A 25,514-nucleotide genomic window follows, 5' to 3' on the forward strand; every position below is an offset into this window, starting at 1 on the left:
GAATTGGTTCTTTGATCCATCGAGCCAGGGTGGCCTTAGAAGCCTGCGACCCTTTGCGCTTACCAGCGACAAGGACAAAGAGTGCATCCGAACGGCGCAAGGGCGCCGTGCGGGAAATGTAGATTCTGAGTGCTCTCACCAGATCCAACAAATGTAAATCCTTCTCATACCGATGAACTGCATGAGGACAAAACGAAGGCAAAGAGATATCCTGATTAAGATGAAAAGAGGATACCACCTTCGGGAGAAACTCCTGAATGGGGCGCAGCACTACCTTGTCCTGGTGGAAGACCAGGAAGGGAGCCTTGGATGATAGCGCTGCCAGCTCAGACACTCTCCGAAGAGATGTGATCGCTACCAGAAAAGCCACTTTCTGTGATAGTCTAGAAAGTGAAACCTCCCTCAGAGGCTCGAAGGGCGGCTTCTGAAGGGCAACTAGTACCCTGTTCAGATCCCATGGATCTAACGGCCGCTTGTACGGGGGTACGATATGGCAAACCCCCTGTAGGAACGTGCGCACCTTAGGAAGGCGTGCCAAACGCCTCTGAAAAAAGACGGATAGCGCCGAGACCTGACCTTTAAGGGAGCCGAGCGACAAACCTTTTTCTAACCCAGATTGCAGGAAAGAAAGAAAGGTAGGCAATGCAAATGGCCAGGGGGACACTCCCTGAGCAGAGCACCAGGATAAGAATATCCTCCACGTTCTGTGGTAGATCTTAGCGGACGTGGGCTTCCTAGCCTGTCTCATGGTGGCAACGACCCCTTGGGATAATCCTGAAGACGCTAGGATCCAGGACTCAATGGCCACACAGTCAGGTTCAGGGCCGCAGAATTCCGATGGAAAAACGGCCCTTGGGACAGTAAGTCTGGTCGGTCTGGTAGTGCCCACGGTTGGCCGACCGTGAGCTGCCACAGATCCGGATACCACGCCCTCCTCGGCCAGTCTGGGGCGACGAGTATGACGCGGCTGCAATCGGATCTGATCTTGCGTAGCACTCTGGGCAAGAGTGCCAGAGGTGGAAACACATAAGGGAGCCGGAACCGCGACCAATCTTGCACTAGGGCGTCTGCCGCCAGCGCTCTTTGATCGCGAGACCGTGCCATGAAGGTTGGGACCTTGTTGTTGTGCCGGGACGCCATGAGGTCGACGTCCGGCCTTCCCCATCGGCGACAGATTTCCTGAAACACGTCTGGGTGAAGGGACCATTCCCCTGCGTCCATGCCCTGGCGACTGAGGAAGTCTGCTTCCCAGTTTTCTACGCCGGGGATGTGAACTGCGGATATGGTGGAGGCCGTGGCTTCCACCCACATCAGAATCCGCCGGACTTCCTGGAAGGCTTGCCGACTGCGTGTCCCCCCTTGGTGGTTGATGTATGCCACCGCTGTAGAGTTGTCCGACTGAATTCGGATCTGCCTTCCTTCCAGCCACTGCTGGAAGGCTAGTAGGGCAAGATATACTGCTCTGATTTCCAGAACATTGATCTGAAGGGTGGACTCCTGCTGAGTCCACGTACCCTGAGCCCTGTGGTGGAGAAAAACTGCTCCCCACCCTGACAGACTCGCGTCTGTCGTGACCACCGCCCAAGACGGTGGTAGGAAGGATCTTCCCTGTGATAATGAGGTGGGAAGAAGCCACCACTGCAGAGAGTCCTTGGCCGTCTGGGAAAGGGAGACTTTCCTGTCCAGGGATTTTGACTTCCCGTCCCATTGGCGGAGAATGTCCCATTGAAGTGGGCGCAGATGAAACTGCGCAAACGGAACCGCCTCCATTGCCGCCACCATCTTCCCGAGGAAGTGCATGAGGCGTCTTAAGGAGTGCGACTGACTTTGAAGGAGAGCCTGCACCCCAGTCTGTAGAGACCGCTGCTTGTCCAGCGGAAGCTTCACTATCGCTGAGAGAGTATGAAACTCCATGCCAAGATATGTTAGTGATTGGGTCGGTGACAGATTTGACTTTGAGAAGTTGATGATCCACCCGAACGTCTGGAGAGTCTCCAGTGCAACAGTCAAGCTGAGTTGGCATGCCTCTTGAGAGGGTGCCTTGACCAGTAGATCGTCCAAGTAAGGGATCACAGAGTGTCCCTGAGAGTGCAAGACTGCTACCACTGCCGCCATGATCTTGGTGAACACCCGTGGGGCTGTCGCCAGACCAAATGGCAGAGCTACGAACTGAAGATGGTCGTCTCCTATCACGAAGCGTAGAAAGCGTTGGTGCTCTGTAGCAATCGGCACGTGGAGATAAGCATCCTTGATGTCTATTGATGCTAGGAAATCTCCTTGAGACATTGAGGCAATGACTGAGCGGAGGGATTCCATCCGGAACCGCCTGGCGTTCACATGCTTGTTGAGCAGTTTTAGGTCCAGAACAGGACGGAATGAGCCGTCCTTTTTTGGCACCACAAAGAGATTGGAGTAAAAACCTTGACCTCGTTCCTGAAGAGGAACAGGGACCACCACTCCTTCTGCTCTTAGAGAATTCACCGCCTGCAGAAGGGCATCTGCTCGGTCGGGATGTGGGGAAGTTCTGAAGAACCGAGGCGGAGGACGAGAATTGAACTCTATCCTGTACCCGTGAGACAAAATGTCTGTTACCCACCGGTCTTTGACCTGTGGCAGCCAAATGTCGCAAAAGCGGGAGAGCCTGCCACCGACCGAGGATGCGGAGGGGGGCGGCCGAAAGTCATGAGGCAGCCGCCTTGGAAGCGGTACCTCCGGTTGCTTTCTTGGGGCGTGAGTGAGCCCGCCAGGAATCAGAGCTCCTTTGCTCTTTCTGAGTCCCTTTGGACGAAGAGAATTGGGGCTTGCCCGAGCCTCGAAAGGACCGAAACTTTGACTGCCACTTCCTCTGTGGAGGTTTGCTTGATCTGGGCTGGGGTAAGGAGGAGTCCTTACCTTTGGACTGTTTAATGATTTCCGCCAATTGCTCACCAAACAGTCTGTCTCCAGATAATGGCAAGCTGGTTAAACATTTTTTAGAAGCAGAATCTGCTTTCCATTCCTTTAACCACAAGGCTCTGCGCAAAACTACAGAGTTGGCGGATGCCATTGAGGTACGGCTCGTAGAGTCCAGTACCGCATTGATAGCGTAGGTCGCAAACGCAGACATTTGCGTAGTTAGGGACGCCACTTGCGGCACTGCTGGACGTATGAGAGAGTCCACCTGTGCCAGACCAGCTGAAATAGCTTGGAGCGCCCACACGGCCGCGAATGCTGGAGCAAACGACGCGCCAATAGCTTCATAGACAGATTTCAACCAAAGGTCCATCTGTCTGTCATTGGCATCTTTAAGTGAAGCCCCATCCTCCACTGCAACTATGGATCTAGCTGCAAGCCTGGATATTGGAGGGTCCACTTTTGGACACTGGGTCCAGCGTTTGACCACGTCAGGGGGAAAAGGATAACGTGTATCCTTAAGGCGTTTAGAAAAACGCTTGTCCGGATAAGTATTGTGTTTCTGGATGGATTCTCTGAAGTCAGAGTGGTCCAGAAAAGTACTCAATTTACGCTTGGGATACAGGAAATGGAATTTCTCCTGCTGTGCAGCTGCCTCCTCTGCAGAAGGGGCTGGGGGAGAAATATCCAACAGCCTATTGATGGCCGCTATAAAGTCATTTACCATGGCGTCACCATCTGGCGTATCCAAATTGAGTGCGGCGTCAGGACAAGACTCCTGATCACCCACCTCTGAGCCATCATATAGAGACCCTTCTCGCTGAGACCCTGATCCGCGTGATGACGTGGAGGGTCTCTCCCAGCGAGCTCGCTTAGGCGGACTGGGACTGTCATCGGAGTCAGAGCCCTCAGCCTGTGATGCCTGGGACCCCCTTGAATTACGGATTAATTCCAGCTGAGGGGGGCCGGGGAACATAGACACAGCGGTGTCCATGGTCTGAGCAACTGGCCTGGACTGCAAGGTCTCCAGGATTTTTGTCATAGTCACAGACATTTTATCAGCAAAGACTGCAAATTCTGTCCCCGTCACCGGGGTAGGGTTCACAGGCGTCTCTGCCTGGGCTACCACCACAATAGGCTCTGGCTGACGAAGTGCCACTGGGACTGAACATTGCACACAATGAGAGTCGTTGGAGCCTGCTGGTAGATTAGCCCCACATGCTGTACAAACAGTGTATACAGCCCGTGCCTTGGCACCCTTGCGTTTTGCGGATGACATGCTGTTGTCTCCTCAAAGCAATATAGGGTGTACAGCCAAGAAGCGACCTTACAGTGCAGTACACAAATATAACACTGTGGCACTAGTGGGGCCGCACGTATGTGCTGCTTACCGCCCGCTTAGCGCGGGTGTGTGGTCGCCAGAAACCCCTAGCCTGGGTCCCTCAGAGCCTGCGTCCGTTCTCCAGCCAGACTGCATGTGTATAATGGCTGCCGGCGTCCTGGGGAGCTGCAAGCCTGGGGGCGGGCCTAGGGCGTGCACAGAGAAAAAAGCGCGAAGCCTGTGTCCTACTGTGCTCAGTGAGAGGGCTGGAGCATGTAAATCGTGCTCCAGCCCTCGGCGCTGCCGATTGAACAACGTCTCTCCCCTACCCTGATTGACAGGGTGGGGGGCGTTAACGAAGCGGAGCTAGGCCGCAGAAAACCGGGGACTAAAGTTAGAAGCGCCGCCGCCGTAAAAGCGCGGTTGGCGCGTCCCCGGCGCACTACAAGTCGCAGCTGCGCCGCCGCTCCAGGGGCGGTCGGCGCGGCGATCCACACACATAAAGTCCCCCAGTAATCTGCGGGGACTATAAGCCCAGCGCACAGCGCTACAGTCCCCGGCGCACTAGCACACCCAGCAAGCCTGGGGTGTGCGTGGCCTGCCATACGGGGACACAGAGTACCTGAAAGTTGCAGGGCCTTGTCCCTGAACGGCACTCCCGCTCCACATCCAGCAGGTTCAATGGGTCTGTGGATGGAGCCCGGCCTCAGGGCTTGGTGGCCGGTAAGATCCCACTTCCTCAGAGCCCCTCAGGGGGATGGGGAAGGAAAACAGCATGTGGGCTCCAGCCTCCGTACCCGCAATGGGTACCTCAACCTTACAAACCACAAGTGGGGTGAGAAGGGAGCATGCTGGGGGCCCCATATGGGCCCTCTTTTCTTCCATCCGATATGGTCAGCAGCTACTGCTGACTACAAACAGTGGAGCTATGCGTGGATGTCTGACCTCCTTCGCACAAAGCAGAAAACTGGTGAGCCAGTGATCCCACTGGGGGTGTATAGCCAGAAGGGGAGGGGCCTTACACTTTTTAGTGTAATTGCTTTGTGTGGCCTCCGGAGGCAGTGCTATACACCCGATCGTCTGGGTCTCCCAATGGAGCGCCGAAGAAAGCCATATTTGTGCAGGTGTACCTGATCACAACAACTCCAGAGTCTGCTAAATCTTCCTGAAGGTCTTTTGCAGTCATGCAGGGGGCTCTGATTTACCTCTCTAGCAATCCTACCAGCAGATCTCACAGAAACTTTGCTTGGTCTTGCAGACCTTATCTTGATCTCCACTGTTCAGGTTAACTGCCATTTCTTTATTACATTTCAAACTGAGGAAAGGGAAACTCCCGTACAGGAGAGGAGTATAGTCTTTTATTCTACCTGGGGAAAATATGAAATCAGAAGGGGCTTTCCAAGTAGTGGACAACCCCTTTGAGCAAGCTGAAGATGAGGACTCCTTGTTCTTCTATTATGTTTCAGGTAGTGAAGAGTGAGCACTACCATGCATGGGTGCTCGGTACACGTTAAGAGAAGTTGGATGCTCAGAGAGGTGCGACTCAAGCACCTGAGTCTAATGGAAGTCAATGGACGACTCAAGAATTTTTTCTTAAGGATCCCAAAAAATGCTTGAGTTCCCCACTAACTTCCATTATACTCTTGTGCTCGAGACGCGCTCATCTGAGCATACAACTGCTCGTTACGAGTACAGAGCACTAGGGCATGGTAGTGCTCAATTATCACTAGTTACAAGTACAGAGCTCCCGAGCATGGTAGTGTCCGTTCATCACTAGTTACGAGTACAGAGCTCCCGAGCATGGTAGTGCCCGCTCATCACTAGTTACGAGTACAGAGCTCCCGAGCATGGTAGTGCCCGCTCATCACTAGTTATGAGTACAGAGCACCCGAGCATGGTAGTGCCCGCTCATCACTAGTTACCAGTACAGAGCACCTGAGCATGGTAGTGTCCGCTCATCACTAGTTACGAGTACAGAGCACCCGAGCATGGTAGTGCCCGCTCATCACTAGTTACCAGTACAGAGCACCAGAGCATGGTAGTGCCCGCTCATCACTAGTTACCAGTACAGAGCACCTGAGCATGGTAGTGTCCGCTCATCACTAGTTACGAGTACCGAGCACCCGAGCATGGTAGTGCTCGCTCATCACTAGTTATGAGTACTGAGCACAGAGCATGGTAGTGCCCACTCATCACTAGTTACGAGTAATGAGCACCCGAGCATGGTAATGCCCGCTCATCACTAGTTACGAGTACCGAGCACCCGAGCATGGTAGTGCCCGCTCATCACTAGTTACCAGTACTGAGCCCCCGAGCATGGTAGTGCCCGCTCATCACTAGTTACGAGTACCGAGCACCCGAGCATGGTAGTGCTCACTCATCACTAGTTACCAGTACTGAGCACCCGAGCATGGTAGTGCCCGCTCATCACTAGTTACAAGTACCGAGCACCCGAGCATGGTAGTGCCCGCTCATCACTAGTTACCAGTACTGAGCACCCGAGCATGGTAGTGCTCGCTCATCACTAGTTACCAGTACTGAGCACCCGAGCATGGTAGTGCCCGCTCATCACTAGTTACCAGTACAGAGCACCTGAGCATGGTAGTGCCCGCTCATCACTAGTTACCAGTACTGAGCACCCGAGCATGGTAGTGCTCGCTCATCACTAGTTAAGAGTACTGAGCCCCCGAGCATTGTAGTGCCCGCTCATCACTAGTTACCAGTACTGAGCCCCCGAGCATTGTAGTGCCCGCTCATCACTAGTTACAAGTACTGAGTACCCGAGCATGGTAGTGCCCGCTCATCACTAGTTACAAGTACTGAGCACCCGAGCATGGTAGTGTCCACTCATCACTAGTTACAAGTACTGAGCACCCGAGCATGGTAGTGCCCGCTCATCACTAGTTACAAGTACTGAGCACCCGAGCATGGTAGTGCCCGCTCATCACTAGTTACGAGTACAGAGCACCCGAGCATGGTAGTGCCCGCTCATCACTAGTTACGAGTACTGAGCACCCGAGCATGGTAGTGCCCACCAGGGCTGTGGAGTCGAAGTCGGAGTCGTGGAGTCGGAGCTCATTTTGGTGGAGTCGGAGTCGGAATAAAATGCACCGACTCCAACTCCTAAAATATATAATAAATTGGGGACAGTAGTGCAATGCAGAATATTTTACTAAATAATAACATTTATCTACCATCTGTAAATGATGCAGTAAGAAAAAAAAAATGGATCCATTAAACTGAAAGAAAAACGGAGGGCGAAGTAGCAATCAGGTAACGGATCCGTTTTCCATAGACTCCAATGGTAAAAAAAAATGCATTTTGCAAAATAATTTTTTTCAAAACGGACAAGACCGTTGTGTTTGCAGAACAGATCGCTGCTGGATCCCTTCTAACGGATGATTACTGGACAGGTGAGCTGAGCCGTAATCAGACAGGAGGGATCATCTCTAAACTGGCGCTCGTGAGAAATAGAAAGTCTATGGCTGCTTATTATTTCGGCAGGAGAAAAATGATTGCAGAGATGGGAATAATTCAGAAAGGATTGGCCCATTTTTTTTTGCCATTCCATCATTTTTGGAATTTTTTATCTCACCATTCTGAAATGAATAGCTTTCTAATTTTTCGTACAAATATGGAGTCATATTTTTTGGGTGACCCAAGTTGTAGTTTTTACACCTGCACTTTAAAGGGAATCTGTCAGGTCCAATATGCACCCAGAATCACGAGCAGTTCTGGGTGCATATTGCTAATCCCTGCCTAGCTGTCCCTGTATACACTAGCATAGATAAAGAGATCTTTAGAAAAAGTATTTCTAAATATCCTTTATGATATGTTAATGAGCGCAGGGACTAGTCCCAAGGGCATTTAGTTCCCTTGGCTAGTCAGCCCCCTTAGCATGTAAGCACTCCCCTGTGGGCATGATAACATGCTAATGTGTGCAAAGCGTCAAAGGCATGGTTGCTCTCCCCTCTGATTTTCCGCTCAGTGCACACGATCAGAACGTCCCCGAACTTCCAGTCGTGCGCACTATTTAGCCGGGTGTAGACATCCAGGCTTCAAACTGGTGTAGTGCACCTGACCGCATGTCCGGGGACGTTCTGATTGTGTGCACTGATCCGAAAACTAGTGGTGGCAGCAGAGGTGAGAGCGACCATGCCTCTGATGCTGCACATGCATGAGCATGTTATCAACCCCCACAGGGGAGTGCTTAGATGCTAAGGGGGCCGACTAGCCAAGGGGACTAACACCCTTATGACTAGTCGCGGGCCTCATTAGCATACGATAAAAGATCTTTAGAAATACGTTTCCTATAGATCTCTTTATCTATACTAGTGTATACAGGGACGGTTAGGCAGGGATTAGCAATGTGCACCCAGAACTGCTCGTGGTTCTGGGTGCATATTACACCTGACAGGTTCCCTTTAATGGGAACATATACTGTATGTTCACAGTTTATTTTCAATCATGTGATTTATAGGGGTAAGCAAAATAATATATATATATAGAATTTGTTTTCTTTTTTCAAAAGGGAACCCGTCCTCTAAGGCGCCGCTCACATCAGCGGTATTTTTCCAGAAAGCCGGATCCGAAACAAATGCATTTCAGTTCCATTCATTTAGGCGGCTTTCACACTACGTTTTTTTAACGCAAAAACTGATCCAGTGCAAATGCGTTTTCATTTCAATGCATTTGCAATGGACTCGCGTCAACATGCGTTCACCTGCGTTTGCGTGCGTTATAGTGAGGATCCAGCGACTTGCAGTTTTTTTAACTTTTTTCAAAAACGCTACTTGTAGCGTTTTTGAGCTGCGTCCAAATACTGTTTTTCACTGGATCCTGACTATACTGCACGCAAACGCATGTGAACGCTGGCATGCTGATAGACAGGATCCTGCTTGCTCTACTGAGCATGCCCAGAAACCAGCCTGGTGGCCTGGTGTGATCAGTCTCTATCTCCCCCTCCCTCTCTCCTCTCTCTCTCCCCCGCCTGAGAGCGGACCGCTCGTAACCAAGGTAAATATCAGGTAACCAAGCAAAGCGCTTTGCTTAGTTACCTGATGTTTACCTTGGTTACGTGTGCAGGGAGCAGGCAGCCCGGCTTCTAGCAGCTGCGGACGCTCGTAACCAAGGTAAATATCGGGTATCCAAGCAAAGCACCTTGCTTAGTTACCCGATGTTTACCTTGGTTACCAGCATCCGCAGCTGTCAGATGCCGGCTCCCAGTCTATCACATTCAGTTCCCTTCACTCCCGATCACATGACTCCAATGCCCACCCATAAACTTCAAGTGACAGGATTCTGCAAAATAAACACATGCGTTTGCATGCATTTTTCTTTGTAAAAACAGGATCCGCTTTTACAGCAAAAAAAAAGTTAATGACGCATGCTAAAAAAAAACAGTGTGAAAGCAGCCTTACAATGGAAGCGCGGCAAGATGCGGTCACATGCTGTTGTGTATGACGCACGCAACCGCATGTAACTGCATCTTGCCGCGCTTCCATTGTAAATGAATGGAACTGAAACGCATTTGTTTCGGATCGGGCTTCCCGGAAAAATACCGCTAATTCATGCTACCCAAGACATACAGTTAGGTCCAGAAATATTTGGACAGTGACACAATTTTCGCGAGTTGGGCTCTGCATGCCACCACATTGGATTTGAAATGAAACCTCTACAACAGAATTCAAGTGCAGATTGTAACGTTTAATTTGAAGGTTTGAACAAAAATATCTGATAGAAATTGTAGGAATTGTACACATTTCTTTACAAACACTCCACATTTTAGGAGGTCAAAAGTAATTGGACAAATAAACCAAACCCAAACAAAATATTTTTATTTTCAATATTTTGTTGCGAATCCTTTGGAGGCAATCACTGCCTTAAGTCTGGAACCCATGGACATCACCAAACACTGGGTTTCCTCCTTCTTAATGCTTTGCCAGGCCTTTACAGCCGCAGCCTTCAGGTCTTGCTTGTTTGTGGGTCTTTCCGTCTTAAGTCTGGATTTGAGCAAGTGAAATGCATGCTCAATTGGGTTAAGATCTGGTGATTGACTTGGCCATTGCAGAATGTTCCACTTTTTTGCACTCATGAACTCCTGGGTAGCTTTGGCTGTATGCTTGGGGTCATTGTCCATCTGTTCTATGAAGCGCCGTCCGATCAACTTTGCGGCATTTGGCTGAATCTGGGCTGAAAGTATATCCCGGTACACTTCAGAATTCATCCGGCTACTCTTGTCTGCTGTTATGTCATCAATAAACACAAGTGACCCAGTGCCATTGAAAGCCATGCATGCCCATGCCATCACGTTGCCTCCACCATGTTTTACAGAGGATGTGGTGTGCCTTGGATCATGTGCCGTTCCCTTTCTTCTCCAAACTTTTTTCTTCCCATCATTCTGGTACAGGTTGATCTTTGTCTCATCTGTCCATAGAATACTTTTCCAGAACTGAGCTGGCTTCATGAGCTGTTTTTCAGCAAATTTAACTCTGGCCTGTCTATTTTTGGAATTGATGAATGATTTGCATCTAGATGTGAACCCTTTGTATTTACTTTCATGGAGTCTTCTCTTTACTGTTGACTTAGAGACAGATACACCTACTTCACTGAGAGTGTTCTGGACTTCAGTTGATGTTGTGAACGGGTTCTTCTTCACCAAAGAAAGTATGCGGCGATCATCCACCACTGTTGTCATCCGTGGACGCCCAGGCCTTTTTGAGTTCCCAAGCTCACCAGTCAATTCCTTTTTTCTCAGAATGTACCCGACTGTTGATTTTGCTACTCCAAGCATGTCTGCTATCCCTCTGATGGATTTTTTCTTTTTTTTCAGCCTCAGGATGTTCTGCTTCACCTCAATTGAGAGTTCCTTAGACCGCATGTTGTCTGGTCACAGCAACAGCTTCCAAATGCAAAACCACACACCTGTAATCAACCCCAGACCTTTTAACTACTTCATTGATTACAGGTTAACGAGGGAGACGCCTTCAGAGTTAATTGCAGGCCTTAGAGTCCCTTGTCCAATTACTTTTGGTCCCTTGAAAAAGAGGAGGCTATGCATTACAGAGCTATGATTCCTAAACCCTTTCTCCGATTTGGATGTGAAAACTCTCATATTGCAGCTGGGAGTGTGCACTTTCAGCCCATATTATATATATAATTGTATTTCTGAACATGTTTTTGTAAACAGCTAAAATAACAAAACTTGTGTCACTGTCCAAATATTTCTGGACCTAACTGTAGGTGGCAGGAATCAGAGTCTGGTGGCTAGGCTATGTTCACACATTGCGTTTTTTGCTGAGCTTTATGCAAATTAAAAGCTGCTTGTTCCCAAGTTGCAGATTTGTTTGCAGATTTTCCATACCCAAAACTGCATCTCTTGGCAGGAAAGCCGCTGCGGAAAAAACGCACCTTTTTTATGCATTTTTTTTTTTTAATTACAGGGATAAGGAAAATGCTGGAACAAAATGCAGAAAAAAATTGACATGTCAATTATTTGATGCAGACCTTTTTTGCACCAAAATCTGCAAGGAAAAAAATCTGCAAGGTGTGCACAGCATTTGAAGTTTCTCATAGACTTTGCTGGGATGCGTTTTCCCTTGCAGATTGATTAAAATCAGCAAGAAAAAAAAAACACATCAAAGCAGATGAAAAAAACGCAGCATGTGCACATAACCTTAACAGTAAACCTATGAGATACCAGGAATCACAGGAGTGCTTTTTTATTTCCTGACAAATGGAAAACTGCTGTTTTTGAAAGAAGCAGCATGGCAACGCTTTAAAGGGAACCTGTCAGGTGTAATATGCCCCCGGACCACAAGCAGTTCTTGGTGTATATTGCTAATCTCTGCCTAACCGTCCCTGTATACACTAGCATAGATAAAGAGATCTATAGGAAAAATATTTCTAAAGAGCTTTTATTGTATTCTAATGAGCGCAAGGACTAGTCCCCTGGGTGTTCGTCACCCCTCATTAGCATGTTAGTACACCCCTGTGGGCGTGATATCATGCTAATAAATGTACAGCGTAACAGGATGATCTCACTCACCTCTCCGCCGCCATCGCGTCTGACGCTGGATTTTGGCTCAGTGCGCATGACCCCGGAGTTTCGGTTTTGCACACTACTTCAGTTTGAAGTCAAGACGCATACACCCGGCTTCATAGTGCTCATGACCCAAACTCCGGGGTCATGCGCACTGAGCCGAAATCCAGCGTCAGACGCGATGATGGCAGAGAGGGGAGTGAGATCATCCTGTGACGCATTCATTAGCATGATAGCATGCCCACAGGGGTGTACTAACATGCTAATGGAGGCGACTGGCCGGGGAACTAATGCCCAGGGGACTAGTCCCCTCGCTCATTAGCATACAATAAAAGATCTTTAGAAATACTTTTACTAAAGATCCCTTTATCTATGCGAGTATATACAGGGACGGTTAGGCAGGGATTAGCAATATACACCCAGAACTGCTCGTGGTACTGAGTGCATACTGGAACTGACAGGTTCACTTTAAGCTTTTTTTTTACCATTGAAAGGCTACTTTCACACTTGCGTTCAGCGCAGTGCGTCACTATGGAGAATAGCGCAGTCCTTTAACGCACTGCGCTATTCTCCATAGACTTGTATGAAAGATGCACTGTAACGCAAGCGTCAGCGTTGCAGCCGCTGGACGACGCAGCGTCGTTATTTTGACGCTGCGTCGGGCGGAAGGAACGCAGCATGTAACATTTTTTTGAGCAGCGCAATCCGTGGAATTTCACTGTGCATGCTCTTTTTTTTTTTTTTTTTTTTTTAACGATCCACATAGAAGAAGAATAAGACCGCACCAATGCTGATACTTTTTTTCCGGTAATTCTTTATTCCATATACAAGGTTAAAAGGTGTATAGCAGTCAGCGGGTGGAGGAGACCTGGATGCGGCCCCTCGCTGCGGACGACGGCCGTTTCGCCTGTAATTAGGCTTCCACGGGTCCACATGTGGGGTAAGATCAGCTCTCCTTAAATAGGATAGCGCATCCCGGTGACCTCCCCGCACATAAAAAATGCAAGTGAAGTGTATAATACAATAAAAGGTACTTTGTATCAACACATAACGTACCATTAATTAAAAACAAAATTGTGAGCAAATCAGAATAGGACAATCTACAAGAAATATAAATTGCAATGATACTCACAGAATAAATTCATACATAATTAATATACATGATAAGGATTACTCAAACCCATCTATGTATTGATCTTTTATATATGTTAATTTTTTGGGATATCTTTTATACGTTACTAATAGTCCCATTAATCTTCAAACATATGTACTCATTTAACCATGATAATATTCCTGCGGCAAAAAACTGATAAATCATTGCGGTCATTCATTCCCAATGCCCCTTGTGCTCCATATTTTATAATTAATTTTGCCTCCATCTGCAACAATAATTTTTGATGGTCCCCTCCTTGTGGTGGGAGTGAGACCCTTTCTAAACCGGCAAAATTAAGGGTATCAGGGCAGCTATTGTGCGATTCTCGTATGTGTTCTATCAATCTAGGGGATCCCTTGCCTGTCACTATTGAGTTATAATGCTCCCTAAACCGAATATATAGGCATCTAATAGTCTTTCCTGTATAAAATCTCCCACAGGGACAAATTATTACGTAGACTACAAATTTTGTCTTACATGATATAAAATGTTTAATTTGATGTGTATGAGAGCCAATTTTTATGGACTTTCCGGTCATATGCAGATTACAAAACCTACATTGGCCACATTTAAAGTTGCCAGTTAGGGATCGTCTATCCAACCATGTATTCTTACTAGTCAATCTATTCTTGACCAGCAAGTCCCTCAAATTATGGCATCTCCTGTAGGAAATTAAAGGGAAGCAATCATCAGGATTTTGGTGTATAAGCTGCAGCCAGTGCAGTGCTGGCACTATCATGCACAGTGTGTACATACCATCAGGGGGCAGCTCGGGTGTTTAGGCAGTGAAATTCATCTTTATAAAGTTTGAAATTTCGTGCACTTTTTGATTGACGTGTGCACCTCTGCAGATAATGTCCGGGCGGGTTATGCAGGAGTTCCCCGCCCCCCACCAGCCTGTTCCTCCCTCTCTCCTGCTGTCCGGGCGGGTTATGCACGTGTTCCCCGCCCCCCCGCGCCGCCTGTTCCTCCCTCCCTCCCTCTGGCTGTATGTAAATATCTAATCTTCAGAAACATGGCGCCGGAGTGGGCCTCTGCGCATAGCGCTTATCTCCGGCGCCATGTTTCTGAAGCCCACATCACACAGCTTGGTGTTAGAGGGCGGCGCATGCGCCCTCGCTCCTTCAGATCCCGTTGTGACCGCGATCACAACAGGACTGCAGAACAGCTGATCGGAGGACGCGATTACCTGCTGCTCCTGTATCGTGCCGCCCCAGGACACCGGGCCAACACACCAGCTGGTGTGACATCGCTGTGGCGCCGCCCTCTCAGACACCAAGTTGTGTAATGCGGGGGCTTCAGAAACATGGCGCCGGAGATAAGCGCTATGCGCAGAGGCCCACTTTGGCGCCATGTTTCTGAAGATTAGATATTTACATACAGCCAGAGGGAGGGAGGGAGGAACAGGCGGCGCGGGGGGGCGGGGAACACGTGCATAACCCGCCCGGACATCAGGAGAGAGGGAGGAACAGGCTGGTGGGGGGGGGAACACGTGCATAACCCGCCCAGACATCAGGAGAGAGGGAGGAACAGGCTGGTGGGGGGGGGGGAACACGTGCATAACCCGCCCAGACATCAGGAGAGAGGGAGGAACAGGCTGGTGGGGGGGGGAACACGTGCATAACCCGCCCGGACATCAGGAGAGAGGGAGGAACAGGCTGGTGGGGGGGGGGAACACGTGCATAACCCGCCCGGACATCAGGAGAGAGGGAGGAACAGGCTGGTGGGGGGGGGGAACACGTGCATAACCCGCCCGGACATCAGGAGAGAGGGAGGAACAGGCGGTGGGGGGCGGGGAACACGTGCATAACCAGCCCGGACCCGGAGAGAGGGAGGAACAGGCGGGGGAGGGGCGGGGAACTCCTGCATAACCCGCCCGGACATTATCTGCAGAGGTGCACACGTCAATCAAAAAGTGCACGAAATTTCAAACTTTATAAAGTTGTATTTCACTGACTAAACACCCGAGCTGCCCCCTGATGGTATGTACACACTGTGCATGATAGTGCCAGTGCTGCACTGGCTGCAGCTTATACACGAAAATCCTGATGATTGGTTCCCTTTAACGGTTTGGAAATAGTCATATTTTTCAATTCCGGATGTCTCTCCAGAATGTGCCAATTGTTATTTAGAGTTTTTCTTATAGTATCAAACATGGGTCCGAATTTGAAACTAAAGGCAAATCTATCACAGATGTTATTCTTTTTCTTTCTTATACCCCCTCAAATCGTCTACTGGACAGAGATGAAAATCCTCATTTACAGTTTTTTTATACGCTGCATCAATAATGGTATCGGGATAACCCCGTTCCTGTAACCTATGTTTCAATTCAACCGCCTGTTCGGCAAAGACCACACTGGTACTGTTAGTTCTTTTCACCCTCAAAAATTGTGAGTAAGGTAAGGCGGTTTTTGTGTGCTGGGGGTGGGCGCTTTCGTAATGTAGGACAGAATTTGAGTGCTGTCGGTTTTCTATAAATTTTTGTTGTTATTACCCCATCACTTACTCCAACCTCAACGTCCAAAAAAATGTATGGAATTACCTCCAAAAGGTAGAGGTGAACGACATGTTCATGGTATTGATGGTATTAAGGTGGGAGACTAAGGCTACTTTCACACATCCGGATTTTAGCTCTGTGGCACAATACGGTATTCTGCAGAAAAACCGCAACCGGCTTTTGTAACGCCGGTTGCGGTTTTTTTTGCATAGACTTACAATAGTGCCGTATTGTGCCGCAGGGGCTTGCGTTCGGTCCGGTTTTTGCCGCATGCGGCAGATTTAGCCGATGCCGCGGCCGGATCGAACGTTCCCTGCAACGTTTTTTGCTCCGGCAAAAAACACCGCATCGCGCCGCATCCGGCCACTGCGGCGCATTTTTCAATGCATACCTATGGAGGCCGGATGCGGCGCGATGCGGAAAAAAACGCATCCGGTCACCGCATGCGGTTTTTTCCACTGCGCATGCTCAGTAGCATGCCGCAACCGGAAAAAAACGGACGGGCCGCATGTAAAAACTTATGCAAAGGATGCGGTGTTTTCGCCGCATCCGTTGCATAGTTTTCACAGCCGGATTGAGCCGTAGGGCTCAAACCGGATGTGTGAAAGTAGCCAAAGTCGGAAAAATCCTTCTCTGTTCCATCCCACACTATGAACACGTCGTCGACATACCTTAAATAATACTTAATATGCTTCAAATACGGGTTGTTGGCCGTGTACACATATTTGCCTTCAAAATGCCCCAAAAAAATGTTAGCCATGGCGCACGAGACGGGGGTACCCATCGCAGTACCCCCGCATTGTACATACCACTTTTCTAGAAACATGAAGGTGTTTTTTGACAAAACGAAATCAAGCGCTTCACCCACAAAATCACTGAATAGAGGGCTCTTGCCACTCCGTATAACAATATCTTTTACCGCCTCTACACCCAAAGCTTGTGGGATCCGTGTGTATAAATTATCCACATCAATTGTGGTTAAACTGTAGCCCTCCTGCCATGTTACTTCTTTTAGGAGCGATACAAAGTCTCCACTATCTTTGACATAGGATGGAATATGGGCTAACAGTGGTCTCAAAAGCCAATCCAAATAGTGGGAGAGTGGCTCAGTGAGTGAGCCTATTCCCGCCACTATTGGACGACCAGGAGGGTTTTTTTTCACTTTTGTGTACTTTCGGTATACAATACCAATGTGGTCTCGTTGGAAAAGGCGGGATCAATTTTTCTGCTTGTTTTTTTAGAAAGCAAACCGAGGGTTACATATCTGTTTAGAAGACGTGTGAGTTGTTTTTTGTATTCACTAGTGGGATTAGATAATAGGGGTCTATATGTTGTACGATCTTGTAGTTGTTTTAAACATTCCTGCAGATACATATCCCGGGACAGGAGGACAATATTGCCCCCCTTGTCCGTTTCGCGGAAGACAGTGTCCTCCCACGTACGCATGACTTTGACTGCAGCTAGTTCACCTTTATTCAGATTCATGCTTGCCTGTGGGTACATCAAAGCTTCTACTTCTTTTACTACTGTGTCTTGGAATAGATCAATCAAATTCCCATGTACTGTTGGTGGGCAAAAGTCTGATTTGTTCCCCTTTGTGAATCTCATGGGTTCACACATTATTTCATTTATGTGCACATCAGATTCCTGTGTGGAATCATTCAGACTCATTAACCCCTTCAGCCCCCGGGCACTTTCCGTTTTTGTTTTTTGCTCCTTTTCTTCCGAGAGCCGTAACTTTTTTTATTATTCCGTCAATCTTGCCATATGAGGGCTTGTTTTTTGCGGGACGAGTTGTACTTTTAAATGAAATCATAAGTTTTACCATATAGTGTACTGGAAAACGGCAAAAAAATTCAAAGTGCGGAAAAATTGCAAAAAAAGTGGGATCGTACAATAGTTTTTGGGATATTTTATTCACCGTGTTCACTTTATGGTAAAACTGATGTGTCTATGTGATGCCTCAGGTCGGTGCGAGTTTGTAGACACCAAACATGTATAGGTTTACTTGTATATAAGGGGTTAAAAAAAATTCACAAGTTTGTCCAATAAAAGTGGCGCACGTTTTGCGCCATTTTCCGAAACACGTAGCGTTCTTATTTTTTGGGATCTATGGCTCAGTGATGGCTTATTTATTGCGTCTCGAGCTGACGTTTATAATGGTACCATTTTTGCGCAGATGCTACGTTTTGATCGCCTGTTATTGCATTTTGCGTAAAACTTGCGGCGACCAAAAAACGTAATTTTGGCGTTTGGAATTTTTTTGCCGCTACGCCGTTTACCAATCAGATTAATTGATTTTATATTTTGATAGATCGAGCATTTCTGAACGCGGCGATACCAAATATGTGTATATTTATTTATTTTTTAACCCTTTAATTTTCAATGGGGGGAAAGGGGGGTGATTTGAACTTTTAGGTTTTTTGGTTTTTTTTTATTTTCTAAAACTTTTTTTTTTACTTTTTTTTTTTATTTTACTAGTTCCCCTAGGGGGCTATAGCAATCAGCAATCCGATCGCTGATCGCTATCTGCTGATCACAGCAATACAGCTGTAAACAGCAGATTCAGTCACTTTGGTTTTCCCTCTGCTCTCGGCCGAGGGAAAACGAAAGTGAAACATCATAGCAGCAGGCGTCATCACATGACCCTGTGCTACGATGGCAACCACCGATAGTCACGTGATAACACACGTGACTTCCGGTGGGGGCGGCGGTAAGTAACAAACATGGCCGCGCGCATTTAAATCTTGCTGCCAGACTTTGGCAGCAAGATTTAAGGGGTTAATGGCCGCGGGTGGAAGCGATTCCACCCGCGGCTAGGAGGCACACATGTCAGCTGTTGAAAACAGCTGATATGTGTGCCGATCCACGCCGCCTGCCCGCGGCAGGGGGCGGGGCTTAACGGGACACGATCCTGGACGGATAGATCCGTCCAAGGTCGTGAAGGGGTTAATAATGCGGCTTCTTTTAATGTGTTGGGGTCAAATGCCCCTGTCACATCAAAATTGCCATCATCCACTCTGCATGGTTGTTCACCCTCGGGGACCATATTTATATTCTGAGGCAATTGATTGAAATATTTGAATAAATGTATCTTTCTTATTGCTTTATAAAGATCAATTCTAAACTCCACAAAAATTAAATTCCTCTGGAACACAAAAACTTAATCCTTTTGACAAAACGGACACCATGTCATTCGTTAATGAATGTTCAGACAGATTTATTATGTTTTTGTTAGACGAGACAAGCAATTGATTAGTCCTTAATTCCTCCATGACACAAGTTTTCGTTTGCGTCCCCTTCCTCTTGTGCCCCTTCCTGCCCACCCGTTGGATGCGTTTCCTAAAGGGGCAGGAGTGGGCACTGATGAGGAGGTCTCTCTGGAAGGACCTGGCAATACTTCTTCAGAACCACTGGATTCTGAATCAGTAGTCCAATATCCTTTATTCTGTACATGCGGTTTTTTATTTTTATTATGCATATACTGATGTTTTTTATATCCCTTTACTTTATCTTTTGTCCAACAGAGAATCTGGTTTGTGTCATAGTCATGTTTGTCTCTTAAGAATTTTTCTCTTTTTTTATTTTTGATTTCCGTCTGAACATCCATCAACTTTTTATCTAATCTAGATGTAAATGAGGACCAATAATCCTCTGCCACCCTGGAGCGGGTATCCTGCTTTACATTTTCCAGTTCTATATTCAGAGCATTATAATCCTCTATGTTTTTCTTTAAAACTAATTGCAACAATTTCATTGAACAATCCAATTGTATGGTTTCCCATTCTTTTACAAAAGTCAAATCGTGCAGAAATTGTGATACAGACTTAGTAATGCGTAAGCCCCTTGGGACCCTGTTGCAGTCCACATATGATTGTAACGATTGCACTGTCCAAAACAACCGCACCTCTCTCTCAGAGAGGGAATAGATTTTCTGTTCCAGGGTTTTTACACCCATTACCTCTGTGTCCTTTTTCTGGTTGCACTCCACAAAGAAAGAAGCCGCATCAGATCGGCCCGCCTGAACACCTGTAGTATTAAAGGGAACCTGTCAGCAGAAATGTCCCCTAAAACCTAACAGATTCCCCCTCTGCAGCTCCTGGGCTGCATTCTATAAAGGTCCCTGTTATGATTGTGCCCACTTTCTGACCGAAAAAAAGTGTTTATAAAGTTGTACCTTTTTGGCTTCTGATTCTGTAAATCCGTCACGGGGGCGGGCTGCCTGATGCCCGTTATTCTGCCCCCTGGTCCTGTATGCCGCCCCCATCGCTGATTTCAATACTTCTGGACGCCGCCCACTGCTCCAGCCATCCCCGCGCATGCCCAGTGCCCATCTCTCGGGGATGAGCACTGTGCCCAGTGTCACCGCTGGTGACGTGCACGCAGGGTTAAGATTATGGGCGGTGCTGTGATGTTTATTCCTAAGCAACCGCCCATAATCGCGGGACCGCGCTTTCGGTGTAGTCACTGCTCCGCGCTCTTCCCATCTATTTCCTGCCTCGGGGCAAGATGGGAAGGAGGCGAAGTGAGGTCAGCAGCAGCGCGCTTGCGCAGAAAGAAGCAGGCCGAGGGGGAAAGCGCGGTCCTGCGATTATGGGCGGTTGCTTAGGAATAAACATCACAGCACCGCCCATAATCTTAACCCTGCGTGCACGTCACCAGCGGTGACGCTGGGCACAGTGCTCATCCCCGAGAGATGGGCACTGGGCATGCGCGGGGATGGCTGGAGCAGTGGGCGGCGTCCAGAAGTATTGAAATCAGCGATGGGGGCGGCATACAGGACCAGGGGGCAGAATAACGGCCATCAGGCAGCCCGCCCCCGTGACGGATTTACAGAATCAGAAGCCAAAAAGGTACAACTTTATAAACACTTTTTTTCGGTCAGAAAGTGGCCACAATCATAACAGGGACCTTTCTAGAATGCAGCCCAGGAGCTGCAGAGGGGGAATCTGTTAGGTTTTAGGGGACATTTCTGCTGACAGGTTCCCTTTAACCGAAGACATGCTGGTGCTATCCATGTTAACCGTATTATCCATCACACCGCCCGTTACTCAAGTCCAGTTCACTTGTATATGCAAAGGTAATAGCCGAGTGTGCAAAGGACTCCAAAGAATAAGTATAATAGGATGGATCCAAAGGAAAGCGCAGTCCTGCACTACACGTGCGTACCTGTCACACTTGGGCTCACTGGTAGGTAGGGAAAACACAGCACCGGTTGTCAAAACGGATTCCGGATCAGCGTGCAGGTCAAATAGGAGCAGCCAGTTCCAACGATCCACATAGAAGAAGAATAAGACCGCACCAATGCTGATACTTTTTTTCCGGTAATTCTTTATTCCATACACAAGGTTAAAAGGTGTATAGCAGTCAGCGGGTGGAGGAGACCTGGATGCGGCCCCTCGCTGCGGACGACGGCCGTTTCGCCTGTAATTAGGCTTCCACAGGTCCACATGTGGGGTAAGATCAGCTCTCCTTAAATAGGATAGCGCATCCCGGTGACCTCCCCGCACATAAAAAAGCACAAACTTTATTTTGTCTCTCGGTGGCCGAACGTTCAGCCCCCAGCACGTGAGAGCTCTCAGCTGAGCGCCCGGCCGCCGGCATGTGAGAACGCTCAGCTGAGCGCCCGGCCGCCGGCATGTGAGAGCGCTCAGCTGAGCGCCCGGCCGCCGGCTTTTGAGAGCGATCAGCTGAGCGCCCGGCCGCCGGCATGTGAGAGCGCTCAGCTGAGCGCCCGGCCGCCGGCATGTGAAAGCTCTCAGCTGAGCGCCCGGCCGCCGGCTTTTGAGAGCGATCAGCTGAGCGCCCGGCCACTGGGTGATCAGCTGATCGTTCACAATAGTCTGCCGCCAGTAAAACTGTAAAGAGGAAAAAAATAAATAAATAAAAAAGCTTTCCGTTGTTTTGTACGATCCGTTGCATCCGTCACACAACACAATGCAATGGATACCGTTCAACGCAAGTGTGAAACTAGCCAAAGCAATGAGAAGGTGCAAAACACAGCTGCATTTTGCTGCTTTTGTGGTGAATGAAACTAACTTTATTTAAATATGAACTATGTATATGAAATGTCACAAAAAAAACAGCAAAAACTACTTTTTGGAAGCAGTTTTAATGCCAAAAGACCAAGTTTTGCTGCACCAAAAAAAAAGCAACAAGTGAACATAGCCTTACTGCAGCCTTATTAGTCTTCGGGATCACTGAGACACCCATGAGAATCTGTCTGCAATGGTTTGATTGCAACAGCCTCATAAGCAAACATGGGGCTACTTACCTGCGAGACCCACAACCAGTCCCTGCACTGCGGACCGATTTTCACTGAAGTGTGAACGAGCCCTGAGATGCTGCAACAATTCACAGAAAACGTTGATAAGCCAGTGAGGACTATGCACCTCAGATGAGCGGTCCAGAGGGAGGTCCCCGGCAGCTGGTCCCCGCCCCTCTCCTTATGACGGACAGGTCTCTCTCCTGTACACTATACTATAGCCTCGTTCAGACGTCTGTGTACGGACCTGATGGCTCCATATATTCCTATGTGGCTAACAAATTCAGGTCAGGAGACCCGCAGCCGCCATCATATATTGGGAAACTACTGGGATCCCAGCAGGGCAGTTGTGGAGCGCTGTATTACCGCCATCCGCGTGCCTGCGACAATGTGGGTATGGCGACACAGCGCACACATACATTCCCTCATGGCAGAAGGTGACGCATCAGTAATATGGCGTTATATATTGTGCCCCAGAACACAGACCAGGCTGTTACATTGTAATGGGGGCAAATACTGGATTTTACTTACATTTTGCATTTTATGACCCCACATTGTTATTGTGTTCGCATTAGCAATAAAGTTTGGCAAAGTTAATGTCTCATTAGGGGGTAAACAAGGCATGCTGGGACTTGTAGTCCCCCCTTCCATGGCATAAGTGTACCATCCGTACAATAATCATGGACTGACCTGTCTATCAGACCCAGGAAGGATTTCCAAACATCAGCGCTCAGACCAGCTCCCCGCCTCCGCCATGCTGCGGGATTTTTTTTTGTTATTGCGTCACTTCCGGTCGAGCTGTACTGACAGGAAGCACTTCACCGTAGTCGCCATTTTTAGTTTTGGCAGCGGTTTAACAGTATGCGCGTGATGACAAAAATGTATTCGGAATGTATAGTCGCCGTTAGATGAACGATGTAATATCACTGGAATGAGAGTATAATGTTTTCTTTATTTGAATATTTATTATCAGCTTGCCCTTATCAAATATGGCGAGGACAGCATTTCCGGTTTACTGCTGACTTCCGGATGGTGAAGGGCACTGGATTTGTCGGCGTAGTGTGCGGCTGTCAGGACGAGGAGGCTCAATGCGATATTTACTGTAGAGAATATAGATGTCCTAGTCTGGTAAGTCAGATATCATTACAATACATAGTGTCTCGTGTATTTTGCTCCTGTGTAATGTATGAGGGGGAGGGATTATTGTGTCACATGACCTCCTTAAAGGGGAGCTCCACCAGGGAGATCCTGGAATAATACAAGATAGGAACAGAAGGTTGTCCTAAAACATTGAGGTCTGTGTTATGATGTTCTGCAGCAACTGGGGGCACTTTACTGTATAATGCACATCACAGCTGCTACAGAACCTCTTCAATGAATTAAAGGTATAAATTGGGAGCATCGGCAACTTTTATATCCCAGTCTGGATAAACAAAACCCATAAATGTGTTTTTTTTTGGGGGTGTGGGGTGTGGGGGGTGGGAGAGGAGGGATTAAAGGCTGAGCCCTCTCAGTGTGCCACTTTCATCTTTTGCGGCAATGTGGAGTTAGCACTTCTTCAGGTGGTTTCCAGGTAGAGTCCTCCTGAAAAAGACCTTATGTGAACATATGTAGCGCCCCTAAACCCTTCAGGGCACTACTAGGTACTGCATCCTGACAAAGATGCAGGGCCTACCCCCAGGGACCCGGAAGCTCAATGCCAATACTACCAAAACACATAACATCCCCAGTTTCCCTCTCCCAACCAGGGATGACTGACTAGTCCGGGACCCCATGGATGGCCACCCAGGGGTGGAGCCAGTCCACTAGATGACAACCTGGTGGGAGGGGACAGAGACAGAACGACATAGGAGTCCGGTAGTGACAGTTGAAGGGGACGGACGTGTCTTCAGACGGGGTTGTGTAGCAGTGACCTAGGTGGCGTAGGAGAGTGGTTGCCAGGGAGGGCACAGCCAGGTATCCCTAGAACCAGAGCACCAACAGGCACAGGGCCCTAGGTCAGGCGACAGCTTCAGGTCACCTGCCAAATACCTGCACAGTGAGGGGACGTTCAAGGACCTCAATGAACAAGAATCTGAGGGGCACCAGCAGTAACTTTTGAGCCAGGGACCGGAATAGAACACTGACCCTACAGGGTTCGCACTGCCCGCCATACGGACTAGAGACTGCTGACAGACCGTAAGGGACCCACAAACGCTCCAGGCTACGGGGTCCCACCAACTAGTGAGAGGTGCCGGGGAAAGAGACTACCAGGTCACCACACCAGCACTGGGACAAAAGGGACCAGGGGTCTGAACCAGCCGTCCTCAGCGCAGCAACATCAACAACTCAGTGAGTAAAACAACAGTTGCACTGCATCCCCATCGTGTGGTCTCCCTTTTTTCTGCGCCGGATCCCACCATTCACTCCCTGAGGCCCAGCCCTACTTGCAGAGGGCCTACTATCCAGGCTGCCACCACCATCAGCCCGAGTGTTAACAGACTGTGCAGCTGCGGTTCCATCACCATAACCGCAACCCGCGTCACAATATAAACTCTTTAATCTCCCCTGTACACAATCCCCTTTAAAAAGCGACCGCCAGGTTCACGGAACTGGGCAACGGCCATTACACAACCGTGACACAGCATCCCCGTACATATACGGCCCGGGACAGAGTAGCCCATATCCCTGGGGTGTCACAAATAGCCTTATAATGACTGCTAGAGATAGCTGTGCTCCTGGGAGAGCTGAAAAAGACCACAAAAAAAAATAATATATATATCCAGTAGAAAAGGGGTTGTCCATTTCTGTAGACCCTATTTGGGAGTTAATATTCAGGGTGTTCTCTGTTCAGGACCCTCATCTCATCTGCAGAGCAGTTTCACAGAGAGTCACTCGCTTCGGAGGACCGGACTTCCTACGTTACATGGTTAAACCATTCAGATGAATGAGAAGAGTGTAATGCCTCATGACTCCTGTGGGGGCGCTGCAGGGAAAGGTTTTCAAACAGATTACAATTGATCGCTGAGGATCCCAGCAGGGTTTCAAAATGCGATCTTGTATTTTCTAACACATAGGGATTGTCTGAAGTAGAGAACCCCTTTAAGGGAGTAGATTTGTTCCTTCTAAACTAACAACCTCTGGCTAGAAGACGATGATCTATCACAAGTAGTGATGGGCGAGGGCTGGTATTCTCAGGCTGGGGAGACCCATGGTTATTGGGCCCCCCCAAACCTCGAAACAGCAGCCTTTAGCCGCCCGGGATTGTCACATTCATTAAATAGAGGAGATGCAAATTTGGTGCAGACAGTTCAGCAGAAAATTTGCATCTTCTGGAAGAAAACCACACCGAAACAGCGTCAAAAC

The 25,514-nt window shown here is 48.4% G+C and overlaps 2 protein-coding genes across 2 annotated transcripts in view; one reads left to right on the forward strand and one right to left on the reverse strand.

Moving 5' to 3' along the window:
- The window catches only part of LOC142295997 (uncharacterized), an 89,320-nt gene extending 66,377 nt beyond the window's left edge, over window positions 1-22,943 (reverse strand). The window contains exon 1 of the mRNA XM_075339161.1: window positions 22,860-22,943. The gene's annotated coding sequence lies outside the window, so the exon portion shown is untranslated. The remainder of the gene's footprint in view (window positions 1-22,859) is intronic.
- Window positions 22,944-23,172: 229 nt separating this feature from the next.
- Window positions 23,173-25,514, forward strand: part of MRPL57 (mitochondrial ribosomal protein L57) — an 8,556-nt gene continuing 6,214 nt past the window's right edge. Inside the window, exon 1 of the mRNA XM_075337996.1 lies at window positions 23,173-23,297. The gene's annotated coding sequence lies outside the window, so the exon portion shown is untranslated. The remainder of the gene's footprint in view (window positions 23,298-25,514) is intronic.

Source organism: Anomaloglossus baeobatrachus, chromosome 3 (genome assembly GCF_048569485.1).
Source record: "Anomaloglossus baeobatrachus isolate aAnoBae1 chromosome 3, aAnoBae1.hap1, whole genome shotgun sequence".
In the NCBI taxonomy this organism is placed as follows: Eukaryota; Metazoa; Chordata; class Amphibia; order Anura; family Aromobatidae; genus Anomaloglossus; species Anomaloglossus baeobatrachus.